General features: G+C 44.0%; 1 protein-coding gene across 5 annotated transcripts in view; it reads left to right on the top strand.

Annotated features, from left to right (window-relative positions):
* The window catches only part of lrfn1 (leucine rich repeat and fibronectin type III domain containing 1), a 173,799-nt gene that overhangs the window by 116,240 nt on the left and 36,537 nt on the right, over positions 1–21,022 (top strand). For all 5 annotated transcript variants that reach the window (XM_072690826.1, XM_072690827.1, XM_072690829.1 and 2 more), the window contains one exon: positions 10,889–10,976. The gene's annotated coding sequence lies outside the window, so the exon portion shown is untranslated. The remainder of the gene's footprint in view (positions 1–10,888; positions 10,977–21,022) is intronic.

Raw genomic sequence — 21,022 nt, 5'->3', positions numbered from 1 at the left:
TGTTTCTAATAAAGTGGCCACTGAGGAAGTACATGCTATTTTTTTTTTAATAAGCTAAATTAATTAAAGCCTCTGCGGCACGTTTGAATTTTCGAGACCCTCCATTTTGCGGCCCCTTAGGGGAGTGATTTGGCTGCGTATTCAGGGAGGCGACTGGAGCGTTACTAAGAGACTCGGCTCGGTAGCCGCCGCAGACTTCTGAAAGACAGGGAGAACAGAGCAAGGAGAGTGAGAATAGAGAAACATGAAAAGGAGAGCGAGCGAGGGGGGAAAGTGAGAAATCCCCGGGTGCTCTGTCTGTCTGACAGAGAGATTGGCAGATGGCTTTAGTTTAATGGTGAAGCTTGATGTTGATCTGCGGGAGAATTGCATTTCGGGTCTCGACATGGGGAAGTTTACACGGGATGAAATGTCAGAGCGAAAAGGTCAGCTCAGCTCCTGTCCACTGGCAGCCGGGGGCAGGTCAGGTAAAACTTCCAACCCATCCAACATAGCAACAGCGGCATTTCCATGAAGGTTTAACATAGTGCCACTCTAATCATCTGCTTGTAGTACCTCATGGAGGAGCCAGGGCAAATCAGCGTTCCGGCAGTGGCATGTCCTTACCACGGGTAGGAAAGAGGTTTGCACCGTTTTCCCTTCAGACTAGCACTTGGTAGAACCACTTTTTGCTGCAGTAAGTCTTTGGATTTTCACCCACTTTATATTCTGTAGATCTTACATTTACATTTAAGGCATTTAGCAGACAGTCTTATCCAGAAAGACTTACAAAAGTGCTTTGCTATTTACCCAAGAAGAACCGCTACTTTGAATAGACTAAACGTTCCTCTAATCTCAGACTCTACTAAACACCAGTCAATAAGGAGCCCATAGTACTCTTCTCCTAACCTGAGTACTCTCAGAAGAGGAGGATCTTCAGTCTGGGTTTGAGGACAGCGAGTGTTGGACTCTGCTGTTCAGACAGTTCGTTCCACCACTTCGGTGCAGGACAGAAAAAAGTCGGGACGCTTGTCTTCCGTGGATTTTGAGGGACGGCGGGTCGAGCCATACTTGAAGCTGGAAGGGCTCTTGGTGCAGATCGGCTTTTGACCATTGCCATCAAGTACGGAGGGGCTGGCTGGTCCTGTCTTGGCTTTGTAGGCCAGAGTCAGGGGTTGAATCTGATGACCTGGGCAGCAGCTACAGGAAGCCAGTGAAGAGAGAATGCAGCAGAGGAGGAGCTGAACAAATTACTCCTTTCCTTGGAAGGATATTTGGTCCTCATCTTCACCAGATGGTCTTTATAAAAATCTGCCCCAGAATTTTGTTCCAACTGCCTCGGCAACTCTGCTGGTTAGGCTAGAGGTTAGCAGACCCTCCCGGGCAGTTGGAACACAGTCCTGGGCCGTTTTTTGACTTTCTGGATCTGAATGTTCCACCCCTAGCTGCAACCACCATGCTTCACTGCATGGATGAGGACTGTTGAGGAATGGGCCGTGTTAACTTTGCAATTTGCATTATGGTTGGCTTTGTCTAGGCAGTGTTTGAGTTGTCCAAGCACTTGGCTATTACTCCTTTCCTTGTAAGGATCTTTGGTCTTCATATTCACAGATTTCCTCCAGAGGGTCTTTATAAAGATCTGCCCCAGAATTTTGTTTCAACGGCCTGGGTGGCTCTGCTGCAGGTTAGCAGATCTTTTCGGGCAGTTGGAACACAGTCCTGGGGCGTTTTTTGACTTTCTGGACCTGAATGTTCCATCTCTAGTTTCCACCAAACACTTGACTATTATTATGGCTATTATCCAAGTTCCTTGGAAAGCTCTTTGGTCCTCACAGATTTTCACAGATTTCCTTCAGGGTTTTGTTCCAGGATTTTGCTCCAATCCCCCCCAAGATTTTGTGAGAGCCACCCAAGCAGTTGGAACAGAATTCAGGGCGAGTTTTTACTTTCTGGACCTGAATGTTCCACCCCTAGCTGCCACCACCATGCTTCACTGCAGGGGTGATGATTGTTGAGGAATGGGCCTTGTTAAGTTTGCAATTTGCGTGATGGATGGCTTTGTCTAGGCAGTGCTTGGGTGGTCCAAACACTTGGCTAATACTCCATTCCATGGAAGGATCTTTGGTCCTCATTTTCACAGATTTCCTCCAGTGACCCTTCTTAAAATGATTCACCGGCAGAGGCCAACTGTAAGTCAGTTGGGTCCTCAGTAGGTTGACATCTTTTACCTGTGGAACCTTGGAGCTTTTACAGCACAGAGGCTGAATACAACCAGCATTTTTTAGTTAGTAATTTGGCTCTGAATATTGTCCTACATAACGCGTGCCAGTGTCGTGTTGAATATGTTGCCTCTGAGGGTCAGTCGTTTAAATGGAAACAAGACAGCACGAAATACTGCCGAGTGTAATTTGAAAACTTTTCAGCTCAGAGTGGCTTTCCCCACATGAAAGTTTTCCCTCCATTCACGGACTCCGTCTTTCAGTGTTCAGATGCTTTCAGAGGCTTTGCAGTATTTCAAGGAAACAAACCCGTTGGCCAGCCTCGTCAAGGTTGCCGCACTCCTGTGCTGAAAGAGTACGTGAAAGCTTGCCGCAAAGCACTGTAGACAGTGTTTGGCTTTGTTTAATGAGCTTTGAGGAAAGATACGCTCGTTTGCTCTTGTATACGGCACCTCGTCAGCATGGGACTTGCTCTAATGAATGGATGGAGGGTAAGGAAATTAGCAGTCATTCACCGAAGTGTTGCAGGGTTGAGTCTCAGAAACAAAACAAAATATGTTTTCGGCTTGAAGACAACATTGAATGACACCCTTACAGGGTTTGATTTCTGTACAAACAGCCTTTGTGGGAACTAGAAGGGTGTAGTTAGTGTATAGACAGTCAGCTGTGTATACATGGTGCAATGATGGTGTTGCTATGGTCTATAGTTTTTCTATAGAGAAACTTGTTAACCTGGACAATTTTCTGGGTCAGGACTGGCTGGGTAAAGGTAGGCAGAGAACCACTTAGATAAACTTCACAGGGTCACCATGTCTACAATACAAATATAGCCATTTTAGGTATTTTACCAAACCCCAAACCATGAAGGAGCTGGGCTGTGCTAAAACCATGGTAGGGATGCTGGACGAGGCCGTTAGCTGGGCTGTACTAGCTTTTTTGGACAAGCCAGGTAGCCGGGTTAGCCATGCTAACACCGTGGTATCGATGTTAGGCGAGTCTGATAGCCACGCAATGCTAAAACCATGTTAGCTATGTTGGATGTTCATCTTCTTCTCACTGCTACAGCAGTGCTACAGCTTCGCTACACTACAGATATGACTGTCTAGTCTCCCTGGAACATCTAGAGGCTTTTTCCCCCCATGAACACCATGGCTCCCGGACGGAGGGATGGATGGAAGGTGAGCGCGAGGGAGAAAGAGAGGAAGAGGAGGGATAAGCGTAGCTTTGATGGAACGAGGCGGGCACTTCTGCAAACAACAATGTAGCTGGCTAGTGCCAGGCTGACCTCAAAGTTATCTCCCTGGGCCAGGTGTGTACGCTTGTGTGTGTACGTGTGTGTGTGCATACACAAATGTGCGTTTGTGGCCGGCCCAGGTGTGGGTACACTGTCCTGGCACTGTGCCGCCTGCTCGTTTCCACGGATACTGCAGGTAGCAGGTGGGCAGGGATGGAGAACTCAGCGCTCACTAAGGGGATAAATATAGTCTGAGCCAACACTGAGACACACACACACACACACACACACACATACATACATACACACAGTCGCCACTGATGCAATATTTGTTTAGAAAAGCCATTGCGATGAAATGTCGCTAGCCTAAGCCATGCTGTTTTTCTGAAAGACATCCTAATTAGACGCTGTTATATTACCGGCGGCTCGGGCTGCTGTTCCATTGTTGCATTGTTTTATGGCATATTGCCATATTCATGCATCAGCACTTACAATACAAAGCCACTATAGCGGGAACTGGGGTTGTACAGCAGATACAAGATACAGTGCATACAGTCCAATTCCCTCATTTTCACGCTGAGTGAGCCCCCTTCCACCCTCAGCACATTTTATGTCGTATGCATATACGCTGTACTGCCAGTTGACAGCCATAACCATTGAAAACCTATGTATAAGGTGAAACACTGGCATTACAACGGTTCAGACTAAGGAAGCTCATCGACGCAGATCAATTTGAGAAGTTTCTTCTCTGCTAGAGCTGCCCCAGACAACCGTAAGCACTACTCTTGAGACATGGAGGCATCTAGGGGCAAGAACAGCTCTCACAAATTATGCTCTGTAACATCAGCAGCACATGAGCTCTATACCTATGCCCATAGTTTTGGAATGGGACGTCCACTGTAGATGCCGTGGACGAGTGTCCATATAGCATTATACGTGGAGGAAGCAACTATACTGTATATATGAAATACTGTATTTATTAGCGAAACGTACAAACTTTCATCTTCAAGGCCAATTTAAAAATATCAACACAACTAATAGAACAAGTGTTTTCTCCTAAATCAACAAAAAATACTATTTCTAAGAACAACAGTAGTCTCAGAGTTATTCAACCCCTTCATGACAAGCATCTGAAGTGCTTAGGAGAGCACCTTCTGTTGTTATGACCTCCTGCAGATGTGCTGCACAGCCAGACATCTGGCAGCGTTCCTGAGGAATTCAGCCCATTCCTCATGGGCAATGGCCTCCAGTTTACTTGCTGCTGCAACCTCCAAAGATTTTCAATGGGGCTCAATTTAGATGACTGTGACAACCACACCAGAATCCTCTGGGACTTTCCGGGTTGACTTTGAGGTATGCTTAGGATCATTGTCCTGTTGCAAGGCCCAATCACACCCAGGGTTCTCACAGCAGGCATGACGTTTTCTTCTAGGATTTGCAGTCCAGGTGTGTGATATGTTGTATCTCAAGCCCACTTGATGCCACTAATGAAGCCCTTGATTTGCCACCTGATGGGGGTCTCATGAGGGATACTGTTCTTGGGGTTGGATAATTCCGACACCGCAGTCATCATTAAAAGTGATATTTAGTGTTGAATTTAGAGAAAACACTTTAATTTAGCTGCAGAATTAGCTTAGAAACCTAGTTTGCAATGGGGGTTAAATAATTGTGATTGTGGCTGTATGTTTATACTCTATATATATATATATATATATATATATATATATATATATGTATATATATATATATATATATGTTTGAAGATTTAATACTCCAAACAGTAGGACACGGTGAGCTCATTTTTTCTCGAAGGAACTCTTTATGCATACGAAGAAAAATGCTAATGTCTTTAGTAACACATACAAATAAGGAACCAGTTATTGTGGAATAATTTGCATAAGCATAATAATTCACGCCGACGCTGCCGTTTGTGGCTTTCATTTACCATTAGCAAAGTTCATATTTCAGATTGAAGTATCTCTTTAATCAGAAACGCGGCGCGAGCAATGATTTATCTTTGTTAAAGATGTAGGACGCTGTTCGTGTAGGCCGCATGCTAATATGCGCTAGCGCTCTGGAGAAGCCCTCTACCATGCTGTCCTCACGTAGCCAAGGCAACGGTCCAGCGCAATAACTCTGCCTCATGCATAATTGAGCAACGTGTAACTGAGCCGCCTGATGCAATATCAGTCCCCCCCCCCTTTGCTGTGATGTACAAGTGCGTCTCTAATCTTACCTGGCATATGCATGTATCATTCATAGGTCGCTGCTTATTTTGCAAATGCGTCTCGAGATTGCAGCTTGAAATGGCCTCTTGAAAGCGAGCAATGTCAGCGCCGTTCTCGCTATAAAGAAATACGCCGCAATTGTTTGGCGGGCTGAATGGAGAATGGCTCGTTGCTTCTTGTATTTTCCTCTCAGAGGAATGCTTTGCCAAAAAGAGCTAATGACATTGATAACAAATGAAGGCTAGCAGGACGCAGTTATTATTCTGCACTTCACACCACAATGGACAGTCTGAGAGGCGAACGGCACTCTCGCCATGTATTTTCTGCTCAAAGAAAAGATTCCTCATGAAAAAATGCTAGTAACGCTAATGACAAATATATGCTAACCTGTAAGCATGGTGTAATCTGCCCCCCAATTGACAGTCTGAGTGGAGAACAGTGAATAAACGAATAAAGCTATCAGCACATATGACAAACAAAGGCTAGCTTACTGTGGAACCATGCTAACTGTATTTCCAAAGGCAAACAAACCAGCATGGTATAATTCACACCACATCGAACAGTTCTGTTCTTATGCATTTTGCTCTCAAAAAGAATATTTACTTAGGAAAAACGCTATTAATGCTAATGACAAATAAAGGCTAACTAGCAGGAATCAGTTAGCATGGTAGAATTTGCCTTAGAAGAGTCAACAACAGCTCACTTCCTGTGTGTTTTCCTCTCACAGAGAATATTTCGCATGAAAAAATGCTGCTAATGGCAAATAAAGGCTAGCTAGCAAGAACCAGTTAGCATGGTGTAATCTGCCCCACATTGGACAGTCTGAGTGGAAAATGGGTCTCTACTTTGTATGAATTTGAATGTATTTTTCCATATATTTGAATGAAAAATACTGTTAATGCTAATGGAAATGGCTAACTAGCAGAAACCAGTTAGCATGGAGAATGTCTGTCTCTCATTATGTATTTTTCTGTCAAAGGAATACTTTCACTTCAAAATAATGCTAATAATGCTTATGACATATAAAAGCTAACTAGTCAACATGGTGTAATTCTTACCACTTTGGACACTTGATTTTAATACGTTGCACTGCTGAGAAGCTAAGCTTGTGCTAAATCAGATTACCTCAGACACGTGTAGAAGTTGTACTGTATCACTGCTTTACAGTTAGACTTTACAATTAGGCTTTACAGCTGGGCTTCACAGACAGGCTTTAGAGTTATGCTTTACAGTTAGAGTTTACATATAGGCTGTACAGTTAGGCTTTATACATAGTCTTTACAGATAGACTTGAGTTAGGCTTTACAATTAGTCTTTAGGGTTAGATTTTACAGTTAAGCTTTACAGATAGACTTGAGTTAGGCTTTACAATTAGGCTTTACATGTAGACTTTACAGATATACTTTACATATAGGCTTTACAGATAGCCTTTACATTTAGACTTTACAGATAGACTTGAGTTAGGCTTTACAGTTAGACTTTACATATAGGCTTTAGAGTTAGGCTTTACAGATAGGCTTTACAGATAGATTTGAGTTAGGTTTTACAGTTAGACTTTACAGATAGGCTTTACAGATAGCCTTTAAAGTTAGACTTTACAGAGAGGCTTTACAGATAGATTTGAGTTAGGTTTTACAGTTAGACTTCATACATAGACTTTACAGATATCCTTTACATTTAGACTTTACAGTTAGGCTTCATACATAGACTTTACAGATAGGCTTTACAGATAGCCTTTAAAGTTACACTTTACAGACAGGCTTTACAGATAGATTTGAGTTAGGTTTTACAGTTAGACTTTACAGATAGGCTTTACAGATAGCCTTTAAAGTTAGAATTTACAGAACGGCTTCATACATAGACAGGTAGGCGTAGTCCTAAATTTCTAAATGAAGTTCAGGGTTCAGAGCTTCCCTCATGGAAATCAGCAACGTGGCCAGAGGGACCCTAAATGAGCTGAATTCCTCTGCTTCCAGCAGAGAAGGCACTTGGCCAGAAAAACATTTGATTGACAGCACGCTGCCCTGCGTGGCTCGTCTGGCGGCGCGGGTCAGAAATAATGCCAGGACGGAGGTCTAGTGAATGCACCTGAGTAAACTGAGGCCGCTGTGCAAGTGTCCATGAAAGGATCATGGCCGATTGATGTACTGCCCTCCCGGTTAATCGAATTCCGGGTTGCTTGCACTTTCCCCAGCTTCTATTGCATTATCAAGCGCATAAATAAACAAATCAATACACGTCCTTCTCACTCCGCCTCAAAGCACACTTTCCCTTCCTAGCGGCCGTGACGGCAGATCTCCGGGACGCGCTGGCCTTGCGAAATCAAATTTCGTTAAACAAAAAGAATCCGTCACCATATATTGCTTGGATATTTATTAGTATTAGCGCCGGGCTTCCTTGGCCGGAGAAAAGGCACCCTTCCTTCTGACACATCTGGAAGGCAGGGGGAGTGTGTGTGTGGGGGGGGGGGGGGGGTGGTTGGGATGGGTTTGGAGGAGGGGGGGGTAGCGTGAGGGAGCTTAACACATCGCTTTAGAAAAGATACTCTTATGAATTTTGCAGCAGCTGGATGAATGGTCGAGGGGTGACGCTCCTTTGGAATCCCGCTCGGAATTACAAATTGATGCCGAGGCAGCAAGGCGTGGTTTATGCATGAGCGGTTCGCCCAGCCTGGCGGAATGGAAGGAATAGTTGCAGATAGGGAAGATAAGAGGGGAGAGAGGTGGGAGAGGACTGAAGAGGAGAGGGAATAGAAGGCTTTATCACTCTACCAGCATGAGTGAGTGTGTGTGTGTGTGTGTGTGTGCAGCCACTGGGAGTGTGATGTTACATTTACAAAGTGAGAAAGGGAGCGAGAGAGGGAGAACAATGTGACTCATTTGACCTTGAAACCCCTTCCTCCTTTTCTCCTCGAGAAGCCTACGGAAGGCAACGGTTAAGGGAAAGTTTGGGTGAAAAATGAAGCATCCCAGTGTCTCTCTGTTCTGCAACCGAGGGTCACTTATGTAGTTTTGCGCTTTGCAAGATATGATGCTAATGTAGCTGGCAAGCCACTTCCCCAGACCAAAACCTACGACTAAGCATGCCTAAAGCATCGTATATATACTATGGGATGGCTGAATGTCTTGGCTGATTGGATACATTTGGGAAAACTACATGTCTTGGTGATTGGCTGCATTTGAGGAAACTACATGTCTTGGTAATTGGCTACATTTGAGGAAACTACATATCTTGGTAATTGGCTACATTTGAGGAAACTACATGTTTTGACTGATTGGCTACATTTGAGGAAACTACATATCTTGGTAATTGGCTACATTTGAGGAAACGACATGTCTTGGTAATTGGCTACATTTGAGGAAATGACATGTCTTGGTAATTGGCTACATTTGAGGAAACTACATGTCTTGGTGATTGGCTACATCTGAGGAAACTACATGTTTTGACTGATTGGTTACATTTGAGAAAACTACATGTCTTGGTGATTGGCTGCATTTGAGGAAACTACATGTCTTGGTGATTGGGTACATTTGAGGAAACTACATGTCTTAGTGATTGGCTGCATTTGAGGAAACTACATGTCTTGGTGATTGGGTACATTTGAGGAAACTACATGTTTTGCTGATTGGGTGATTGGCTACATTTCAGGAAACTACATGTCTTGGTGATTTGCTACATTTGAGGAAACTACATATCTTGGTGATTGGCTGCATTTGAGGAAACTACATGTCTTGGTAATTGGCTACATTTGAGGAAACTACATGTCTTGGTAATTGGCTACATTTGAGGAAACTACATGTCTTTGTGATTGGCTACATCTGAGGAAACTACATGTTTTGACTGATTGGCTACATTTGAGAAAACTACATGTCTTGGTGATTGGGTACATTTGAGGAAACTACATGTTTTGCTGATTGGGTGATTGGCTACATTTCAGGAAACTACATGTCTTGGTGATTTGCTACATTTGAGGAAACTACATATCTTGGTAATTGGCTACATTTGAGGAAACAACATGTCTTGGCTGATTGGCTGCATTTGAGGAAACTACATGTTTTGCTGATTGGATACATTTAAGGAAACTACATGTCTTGGCTGACTGGCTACATTTGAGGAAACTACATGTCTTGGCTGCCCGGCTACATTTGAAGAAACTACATGTCTTGGCTGCCCGGCTGCATTTGAGGAAACTACGTCTTGGTGATTGACTGCATTCGAGGAAACTACGTCTTGGTGATTGACTGCATTCGAGGAAACTACGTCTTGGTGATTGACTGCATTTGAGGAAACTGCATGTCTTGGTGATTGGTTACATTTAAGGAAACTACATCTTGGTGATTGACTGCATTTGAGGAAACTGCATGTCTTGGTGATTGGTTACATTTAAGGAAACTACATCTTGGTGATTGACTGCATTTGAGGAAACATGTTTTAGCTGATTGACTACATTTGAGGTGATTACATGTCTTGGGTGGCTGACTGCTTTAGGGGGAAAGGGGAAAAACTTGCTGATTTGATTGAACGTGACAGTTCTTTTAATCACGTTAGCACTGGATTACTGCCTACGAAAGCCCTGTATTCTCGGATTTCAGGAACACTGCATAGCAGCAGTCACGACAAGCGTCGCATTGCCCTGTGCGACCCGAAAGCTCCAAAACTCTTGTCATAATATGGTTAATTTTTCATCTCATTCCACTCTGCGTCCTGTACTCCCTCCTGTTGCGGCAGCTGAGGAATGAAATATTGATGACGCGAGATGCTATTGTAGCGACTTCGAGATTGATAGCACCTCGCTGTTGTTTTTCCCGTTATCGCGCTGTTTCATTATGATGTTTTCTATTATATTCGGCTGTTAGATAAGCGCTGCTCATATGGCTCGGCGCTTTAAAGCGAGGCTGCAATAAGCCGCAGCAAAGTGGAACGGAGTTTTGAATAATTTGTTGGCGTCTTATCGCTCCCCTTCCCTTTCCTTCCCTTCTCTCGCACTGTATCTTTTCTATTAACAGACGCCGTTGCTCTACTCAGTGACATGTGATACTGTTAACCCTGCTTTAAAAGCTGGCGAATAGGCCCGAATAAGGCACGGATACAACGGATAAGACGCCCCTACGTTAAGGAGAAAAACAGCGAAGGATTTCAGGTGGATGCTACGAAGCTAATTAGTGGAATAGTGTCGACGTTGTGCAGTAATCTCTCAACCTCTCTTTTTCTCTCTCTCTCCGATCCAGGTGGTGTTGATCGTATTGCCCACGACTCCCTGCAACAACACAGCATGCCTGCTTGAGATGAGTGACCCCGGAAGAGCCTTCATCTCTGGTGTGTGGTAAAGATCCACGTACACATGCCTTGCCTCTCAGTCCACCGTAGCGCAGCATTAGTGGCCGATCGCCCCGTCACAGGTGCTGCTCCCGACACCTTAGCACTCTGCGGTTTACGGAAGCCAGAAGCAGCTGGCAGCCCGTTGCTAAATCCGCACAAGTGCACAGGCCTTTTTTTTTTCAACTTGCTAATTTGCTAGCTAATTAGCTTCTTCTAAAATGCTTGCCGTGGTCCGGGAGCTTGCTTAGTAACCTTCAGCAGAGGGTATACACCCTGGTACCTTGAGGATAAGGATGAGGCCAGCTGGCACCGATGACTTTCTAGAATTGGTCACTCTGTGAACGCTGTAGCATAGTCTAGCCTAGCCTGACTAGCCTAGCCTACGCTAGAATGATGAGATTGTAGTACTTGCTAAAAGGAACTTTTGCCTTAAGGAACTTTTAGAGGTTCTTTAAGTTGAAACTTCCTTGACGGTTCCTCAAAGCACCTGAAGAACCCCTCAAAGATTGTCTTTTAACAACAAGGGCATGGTAGGGTTTAGCGTTTAGCCTAGCATTGAGCTAGTCTCCGCTCGCTTCACCAGCATCCCTGCAAGGGCCGCTATACGTTCTTCATGATGGACAGTAACCTTTTACCTGTGTAGCATTTGATAGGTTCTTTGGATTGTCATGCCTTCAGTAAAGGAACCCTGAGGAACCCTCGAGAACCTGTTTTACAAGCGACAACATACATGCTGAATGGTCTGCAGATGGTCTAAGCTGGTCTGATGTTCAGGGTGGTTAAACAAAAGCTGGTCATCCAGACAAATACATACCTTATCTCGGTCAGCTAGCTGGTTGACCAGCTCTTCCCCAGTATAGCAATATATGTTGCATTTGATTTTGGTCATGCTAGTCAATCAACCAGCCTAAAAAAGCTCAAGCTAAAAGACATACCCTATGCTGGTCAAGAGCTAAGCTGGTCAACTGGCCTAACCAAGCTTGACCTGCTAGTTCTGGCCAGGCTGGTTATTTCAGCAAGGTGTACTGCCGTTACTGTGCCAATGTTTTCCGTGTTAGCATGCTCGGTTGTCCGCTAAGCTGTTTTGACTGTTAGCTAGCCTGTGCCAGGGACTGGTGGCGGCCTTCGGTTTGGCCTGGAACGCTATTAGCGGTGGTCCAGGATTGGTTGTTGCAGGTTTTCACTGCAGGCTTTTGACCCTAAGCCTGTCTGGTTGGTCCTTTATTCCTTGGTTGAAATACCATCTCTGAGATGTCAGTGGAAAGCATGTTCTCCTGAACTATTCATGAAGTATTTACAACAACCCCCTCACAGGAAAAGCATAAGAGGTTTGGTCTATTATTAAAAAAAAAAACGTGCCGGCTGCTGCTGTAATTGCAGCACTCACCTATGCAGTGTCTGGATGAATTACAGCATCACGGATGTCCATCAGCTCTGACCATGAGCACCTGTTTTTTTAAAAAGAGTAACTTTTCAAAGGAAAGCCGAAGTAGAAACTGCCAGGAGGCTCTTGGATCAGTCCTTCTTAAGGAATATGATTACCAGGACAGAAAACAACTGATCATGGATCAACGCTTTGACAGGATCGATACACTCCGTATAAGAAGTACAACCGGCGCGAGTAAGGCCCAGAGACCTCCATGGTCCACATTCTGATCCACAATTTGCTGTAGGGCAGCATTCACACACAGATCCCCCTCGCGCCACCATAACAGCTCTTACCTGTCAAGGCGTGGCCTCCACGAGACCTCCTGCTGTGGTATCTGGCACCATGAGACCTCCACGAGACCTCCTGCTGTGGTATCTGGCACCAAGACGTTAGCAGCAGATCCTTTAAGGCCTGTAAGTCGCAATGCCGGACCTCCATGGGTTGCATTAACGAGCCTTAGGATGCCTGCGACTTTTAATTAAACCTCATAAATGATGTTATTGCGAATAATTAATTAATCTGAAGAATTTTAGAATTTCATGCGACTCGGCCCGACCTCGCAACCCACAGCTCTTAGAGATAAATGGAACTCATTATGTTAACATTTCTAGTCATTGATGGAACAGAATGATAAAACTGATTATTATGACTCACAAAATGCTAGCATTGCTAATAGTTCATTAATACCAAAAGTTATGCTTAGAAATGAATGGACCTAAAATGCTAAAATTCCGCAAAATAAATGCTACATTGCTAATAATGAATAACAACCAAAATGCTATTATTGCTAGTAAATAATTCAACTGAACAAGTGTAGCATCATTAAAGATAAATGGAACTCATCATGCTAACATTTCTAGTAATTCATGAAACACAAAATGGTAGAATTGATTATTATGAATTACAAAATGCTAGCATTGCTATTAGCATTGCCATTAATACCACAAGTTATGCTTAGAAATGAATAGACCTAAAATGATAAAATTCTGTAAAATAAATGGGGTAAAAAGAATGCTACGTTGCTAATAATGAATAACAACCAAAATGCAAGTATTACTGATCATTTTTGGAACTAAAATGGTAGCATTGCTAATCGTGCATGAAACTCAAAAAGTATGCTAACATTGTTAACGATGAATGGAACCCAATGCCAACGCTGTTCGTAAGTAATATATCATAGAACTAAAAATGCTAGCACTGCTAAAAATGCATGAATTAAACCAAGTAAACCAAATGAATAATGTTATTGCTAATAATTAATTCAACTGAATAAGTGTAGCATCGTTAAAGATAAATGGAACTCATCATGCTAACATTTCTAGTAATTCATGAAACACAAAATGGTAGAATTGATTATTATGAATTACAAAATGCTAGCATTGCTAAAAATGAATTAATATCAAAAGTGATGCTTATAAATAAACATAACCAAAATGCTAGTATTGCATAAAATAAAAGGGGGGGAATGCGGTGTTGCTAATAATGAATAAAAAACTAAATTAGAAAATTACTAAAATATTACTAAAAATTTCTAAAAATTAATTATAATGAATGAAACTTAAAAATGCTAACATTGCTAATAATGAATGAAACCGAAGAATGCTAGCATTTATAATAATGAATGAAACTTAAAATTCTAACATTACTGATGATGAATGGAACTCAAAATATCAACATTGTTAGTAGGTAATGCAACTTAAAATTCTAGCACTGCTAAATGCATGGAATTAAAAAAGCTAAATTGCTAAAAATGAATGGAGCCCACAAATACTGGCATTGCTAATAAAAGGTGGAACTAAATTGCAAATATTGCTAGTAATCGATGGAACTGGAAAATGGTAAACTTGATAATATTGAATGAGACCCAAACAAAGTGCTAGCAATGCTAATAAAACTATTCAAAGATACTGGTATTGCAATTAATGAATGGAACTCAAACTACTAGCGGTGCTAATCCTGAATGAAACTCAGGGATGCTAGCCATGCTAATACTGAATGAAATTCAAACTGCTAGCGGTGCTAATTCTGAATGAAACTCAAACTGCTAGCGGTGCTAATTCTGAATGAAACTCAAACTGCTAGCGGTGCTAATACTGAATGAAACTCAAACTGCTAGCTGTGCTAATACTGAATGAAACTCAAACTGCTAGCAGTGCTAATACTGAATGAAACTCAAACTGCTAGCTGTGCTAATACTGAATGAAACTCAAACTGCTAGCTGTGCTAATACTGAATGAAACTCAGAGATGCTAGCCACGCTAATACTGAATGAAACTCAAACTGCTAGCGATGCTAATCCTGAATGAAACCCAGTTGAAGCACTGTGCGAATGAGCTCATGCTACATGATCCCCGCTAGCTGTCATTCGTTGCTACCAATTTGGGTTGAAGTGCCCCTCAAAAGCTTACTAGTACGCTACATCTGTGGCTTCGGCCACCCACAGACAGCGCGGCTAGGCTCATAATGCCGACGAATTCCCCCCGCTAGCTGAGCACACAGCGATCAGGAAGCTTTAGAGCGGTTTGGAGAGTGGAGGAGTAGTCGGCGCTGATTCATATCATGGCTAAAAGGCTTCCTGTTTCAGCAGCGATTCCGTAAATCAGAGCTGGATCGCCGGCTTTAAGCGACGGCCTGCTTCTCATGCGCAGGCATGTGCATGCGCTGTGGCTCAGCGTGAATCCGACTGGATTGAAGATTGTCCTCAGAGGAGATCGACAAGGCCTAAACATCACTAGCTGGTAGAGTAGCCTACAGCTGCATGGAGGCCGTCCCCTGACCGGAACGCTGACCTCTAGGCGAGGCTACGGAGACCTGCAGTTCCTTGGCTTGGATGTTCTCCTGGAGCCTTTGAGGACGGTTTTGGTAGACATTGATGAGCCTATTGGCACCATGCTGCCTAAAAGCAGGCGTGGGCTATAGAGGGGTCTAAAGCCCCCCATCATTTGTTCTCTGGAATGATGGTGGTGTTAGCTCACTAACGCTCTTTTTGCTGAATGCAATCAAAGCCTCACAGCAATGCTCCTACCAAATCTAGTAGAATGTCTTCTTCTCTGGACAGTAGAGACAGTTACTCCAAGAAAAGTAGGATCGACTCTTTTTAATAGCCTTGATTTCAGGAGAAATAAAGAATACACAGGTGTCCCAATACTTTTGTCCATATAGTGTATTAACCAGGTTAATCATCCTAGTGAAAAAGTAATTGCCCACATACAGTTTCAGCCTGCTAAGAGAGAGGAGGCGTCATATGTGTGTGTGTGTGTGTGTGTGTGTAAGTGTGTGTGAGTGAGTGTCTGTGTGAGAATCTGTATTTCGATCTGGCCCTGTCCCAGGGCCTTACGTCGAGTGTGTGTCCTCGCTCCTTATCTCCTCAGTGCCAGCATGGCTTCTAAAAAGCTTCTGGCCGCCTGCGGTCCTTCTCTATCGGCCCCGGCCTGACCGCAGTCCAGTCCCTCCCAGCCCTTGGCCAATCCGGAACAGCGGGTGTCCTCATATCCCCTCCGCTGCAAATGAATCATCAGAGCCTCAGAGCTGAGCTTAAACCTGGCGCACACACAGGCTGACCGAGGGCCAGCAACAGAGCTAAAAGCATCAGAGCGAACACGCATGCTTTATCTCACTCTCCGGTGAGGTTGTAAAAGGACATCACCTCAATTCCCTCGGGTCGGTGAGGGCTTTACGTTAAAGGGCTCGTAATTTACGTTAAAGGGCTCGTGTTTACGTGAAAGGGTATAAAATTTACGCCAAACGGCTCATATTTACGCGACAGTGCTAGAGTTTACGTTAAAGGGCTCATTATTTATGCTAAAAGGCTCGTAATTTACATTAAAGAGCTAGTGTTTACATTAAAGGGTTTGTAATTTACGTTAATGGGCTCATGTTTACATGAAAGGGCTCATGTTTATGTTAAAGGGTACATAATTTTTGCCAAACGGCTCATATTTACGTTAAAGAGCTAGTGTTTACGTTAAAGGGTTAGAGTTAATTGAAGTTAAAGGGCTTGTGTTTACATTAAAGGGCTCATGATTCGCGCTAAACAGCTCATATTTACATTAAAGGGCTAGTGTCTACGTTAAAAGGGCACATAATTCACACTAAAGGGCTCGTAATTTACATTAAAGGGCTTGTAATTTATGTGAAAGGGCTCGTGTTTACATTAAAGGGCTCATAATTTACACCAAGCGGCTCATATTTATGCTAAAGGGCTTGTAATTTACGTTAAAGAGCTAGAGTTTACGTTACAGAGCTAATGTTTACATTAAAGGGCTCGTAATTTACATTAAAGGTCTCATATTTATGTTAAAGGGGTCGTGTTTATGTTAAAGGACTCGTAATTTATGCAAAAGGGCTTGTGTTTATATTAAAGGGCTCGTGATTAAGTTTGAAGTTAAGGTTAGGATTAGGGCCAGGGTAAGGGTTAGGGTTATGTTTTAGGTTAAGTTTAAGAATTAGGGCCAGGATTAGGTTTTGGCTTAAGGCTAGGGTTCAGAGCATCAGTAACACTGCAGGAAAGGCCAAAGTAGACAAAGTAACCTTCTCAGGTCTGGAACAAGACTCTTTGGTCAGATAAAAAGAAAGGGCTTATGAGTTGGACATCATCTGTCAAACACGGTGGAGGCACTGTTATGGCATGGGCATGTATAGCTGGATAACTGGTGTTTTTTTGATGATGTGACTGCTGATTTCATTTAAAACACACTGACCTAAAAGTACAGAGGCAACTTTCCATTGTCCAAATACTTTTGGACCTTTATCGCGTGACTTATCGAGTCAAGGAAGCCTCTACGTCCTATCCAACCTTGAAGCAGTCCAACCTAATATACCCTGGAGCCTTGATAGATCAATCTTGGCACTTGGTAAAAGAAGAAGAGTGACGAGTTGGGGGTGTAAATGGTGGCCGTTGCAGGAAATCCACACTCTCAAGCCTCTGTCTGGACGTTTGGGTAATTCCCCAACAAATCTGCTCGCCATGCACTCTGTGTCTTAGTCACGGTCTTAGTGATTTGCGCTCTACTATTTGGAGACTGCTGAGGCATGGCATTGCCATTTTTGCTCACCAGTGATCCTCCATTAGAGTTTCCATCAGGGAGCACGGCTCTAGAGGCGGTCTTAGCATCCACTAGCTGCCCCTTACCCTTATCAACTCCACGCACCAAGGAAAAAAGCCTAGGTGTACCCCATCATGCCAACAGGCCGCAATTTCAGTGTGCACTCCTACGCTTGAAGGGGTATTTTGGCCTAGGACCATTTCATGCGTTATCTGTACTGTTATGTAATATACCGTAGTGCACTAGTGCATCCCTCGGCAGCATGACTGCTTTAACAGAACTCAGGATTTTGTACCATTTTTTAAAAGTATACCCTCTCACTGGAGAACCCAGCATGTATTACCCAAACGTGTCATCATAGAACCATTAGGAATCTCCCCATAGATTTGCCCCAAAGCGTTTCACAGGTTTCAAAAGCTCCTCCCACCTTCAGGATACTTCATCAGGCTGTGCTTCTTCCGAATTTTTAAACATATAAAATCTCGCTCTAGAGACTGCTACTACCGATTCTGGGGGCTTAGAGTGGACTAGGGGTTGTGAGGTTGAATCCGAGCCATGCAACTTTATGCCATCAGCAACCGGAGTCAGAAAGAGCACAACCAACTGTACTCTCTCCAGGTGGCTAGATGGCGCTCTCTCCCCTTATCACTCTTAAGCGATGTTGGCCGGCACAGGTTTTGGAGCATAGATATCCGGTGTCGTGACACATTTTACCCCCCCCCCCCCCCCCCCCCCCCCCCACTGTTTAATTGATCACGTGATTAATTGCAGAGAAGCTTTTATCTGGATAAAACATCGCTATTTAACTTTATTTATTCAATGTGAATCGCATATTAGCTCAAGTCTAACGATATAATTTTGTTGTTGCCACCCTGGCATATACAGCTGATACCAACAGGTAAAGCTAGCTATCATGCGCTTGCTGTCTGCCGCCAAGCTAGTTAGTTCCTTTAGCGTGTGTTAGCTTGCTAGCATATTTTAGCAACAGTTATCTATATGTTGGGCGAAATTGTCCATGTGATTAATTGGCCATTCATGATTGAAATAAATGGAAATATCGATATTTTTAATACAGTCGAGTGGCTCGAGTGGCTAACTAGTAGCATGATAGCTAATACAGTCGAGGGGATGAGCTCAGGTGATGACCTCTAGCGATTGTAAGCTCTGCATCATTTAAGGTGGAACGGAAAATTCCAACAGGAAGCTGGAGAAACCCTTGTTCAAGAGTGACGAAGGGGGAGAGAGCGCCATCTACCTTCCTGGAGAAAGCACGGCTGCTGATGGCAAAGCAGATTGATGGGAGCTTTAAGGAGATAAGCTTTGAAATTGGCAAGGTCTGAGACTCTTGGGGTGCCCAAACGTTATTCTAACGTAATGTGGGAAAGCAATGCACCAGTGAAGGACCATTTCATGAGTAGGTGTGTCCAAGCTCTTGACTGGTACTGTGTGCTCCTCTCCGTTACTCACAGTGCAAAACAATCGCCAGTGGCCTCAAATTACAATTTACAATGAATTATTAATAAGGCTGATTACAGTTATCGCATAACCATTTATCTGGCTTTGGCTTTGAGTTGGTGTGCAGTGAACTGCAGGACATTCATAATTATAGGGTAACGCAGCGTCCGGGTAATTGGGTCAGGTTTCGCATGCACATGCACACACTTTCAGACACATTGGGAAAACGATAGCTTCGAATGACCAGGGATATTTTTCCCCCCCAGGCTGTCCTTTATTTCCTAGGCATGGATAAAGAACCAGCACAGAGATTGGCCAAATTAGACTGACCTCAGGTGGACTTCACCTATACAGTCGTATCAGAATATTATGACCTTGACGAGCATCGTTATCGCAGCGTTAGTCGGAAGGCACGAGTCCTTCACCAGGCAGGGTCACAGGAACTGTTACAGGAAATATATTAGAGGTCATTTTAGGCCACAGAATCTTTTTAAAAATAAAAAGCAGATAAAGTCCGACTGTGGAAGTTCGAGACACCTTAGCAACCACCTGAAATACCATAGCAACTGCCATAACTGCTGTATCAACCACCTGGGACACCTTAGCACCCACCTAGGAAAATTTTAGCAACATCAGGTACACCAACCACCTGGGGCACCTCAGCAACCACCTGAAATACCATAGCAACTGCCATAGCACCCACATATCAACACCTTTGCAGCCACCTAAAATACCATTGCCGCTGCCGTAGCAACCACCTGGGACACCTTCCCACCCACCCAGGAAAGTTTTAGCAACACCTTGGAGCACCCACCATCTGGGGCACCTTAGCAACCACCAGAAATGCGATAGCAACCAACCTAGCAACCACCTAGGAATTATTCTTATTAAGACCTCAGTAATGACCCAAAAGGCCCCCACCTGAAATACCATAGCAACTGCCATAACAACCACTAATCAACCCCATTGCAGCTGCAATAGCAACCGCCTGGGACACCTTCCCACCCACCTAGGAAAGTTTTAGCAACACCTTAGGGCACCAGCCACCTGGGGCATCTTAGCAACCACCAGAAATGCCATAGCAACCAACCTAGCAACCACCTAGAAACACCTAGGAATTTTTCTTAAGAACTCAGCAATGACCCAAAAGGCCCCCTCTATTGGAGTTCCATTGACCATTCTATGCAGCCAATGGTGGTCCGGCAAAACTAGGCTGGCCTGGTGGTCTGGCCGTCAATTCTAGAGTTGCTAAATGGCAATTCACTGTTTCAATCAATGATAACAATGATCTAAAATTCCATATTAAACTCATAAGACACATGTAGGTTCACTGGTGGGTTTGGCTAGTAAACAGACTGTGTTGTTGTCATGGCAACCAAGTCCTGGTTCCATTAAAGATATCGGAGGCGCTACGTTACTCTACAATAAGGCGTTTTACACCACCACCATCACACCCACCGAATTGTGCAGACATCAGTGGAGTTCCCCTGTCGGTGAGTGTTCTTCAGAATTATTGACACCCCCAGCAGCCGTGAAAGCCGGGGGGTTGATTTTCCTCCGTACTTTTCCTTTAAGAACACACTGGAGGTTTTAAGTGTGTCAGCTCCACACAAAGGGCTGGGAGCTGGTGGAGTAGTGGGGGGGTGTGTGTGTGTGGGGGGGGCGTCTCTGGTTGCACTAAGCTGAAGGATTTGACAGCCCTCTCAGTGTCTCATGCAGGCAGGACGGAGCAGGGAGCTTCTTCTCAGGCCTGCCAGAAACCCAGGCGGGAATAAGCATTTTGCAGTGGAACATGCCTTCTCCAAGATTTTTACTGCACTACTAGGCTGCGAAACACTCCTGAGGCCACCTGGGGGTTCGTGCACGCACTTCTGCAACTCCTGGAACACACACTCGAAAAAAGATCCCACCCTACACCGCTCCAATTCCAGATGCGATTCCGGTTAGTCTACATTAGTAACACCCAACCAACCACCTGGGATACCACAAGACTCCTCCAAGCGTCCTTCAAGAAACACCTTGGCCAAACCATCTCACCCACTTAGCAACACCTTCATATCTACCTTTGTCCCCTTAGGATCCATCTGACATACCACTGCAACCACCTAGGATAC

Source organism: Salminus brasiliensis, chromosome 11 (genome assembly GCF_030463535.1).
Source record: "Salminus brasiliensis chromosome 11, fSalBra1.hap2, whole genome shotgun sequence".
In the NCBI taxonomy this organism is placed as follows: domain Eukaryota; kingdom Metazoa; phylum Chordata; class Actinopteri; order Characiformes; family Bryconidae; genus Salminus; species Salminus brasiliensis.
Note: the sequence above shows the minus strand (reverse complement) of the source record. Positions and strands in the feature narration are given on the sequence as shown.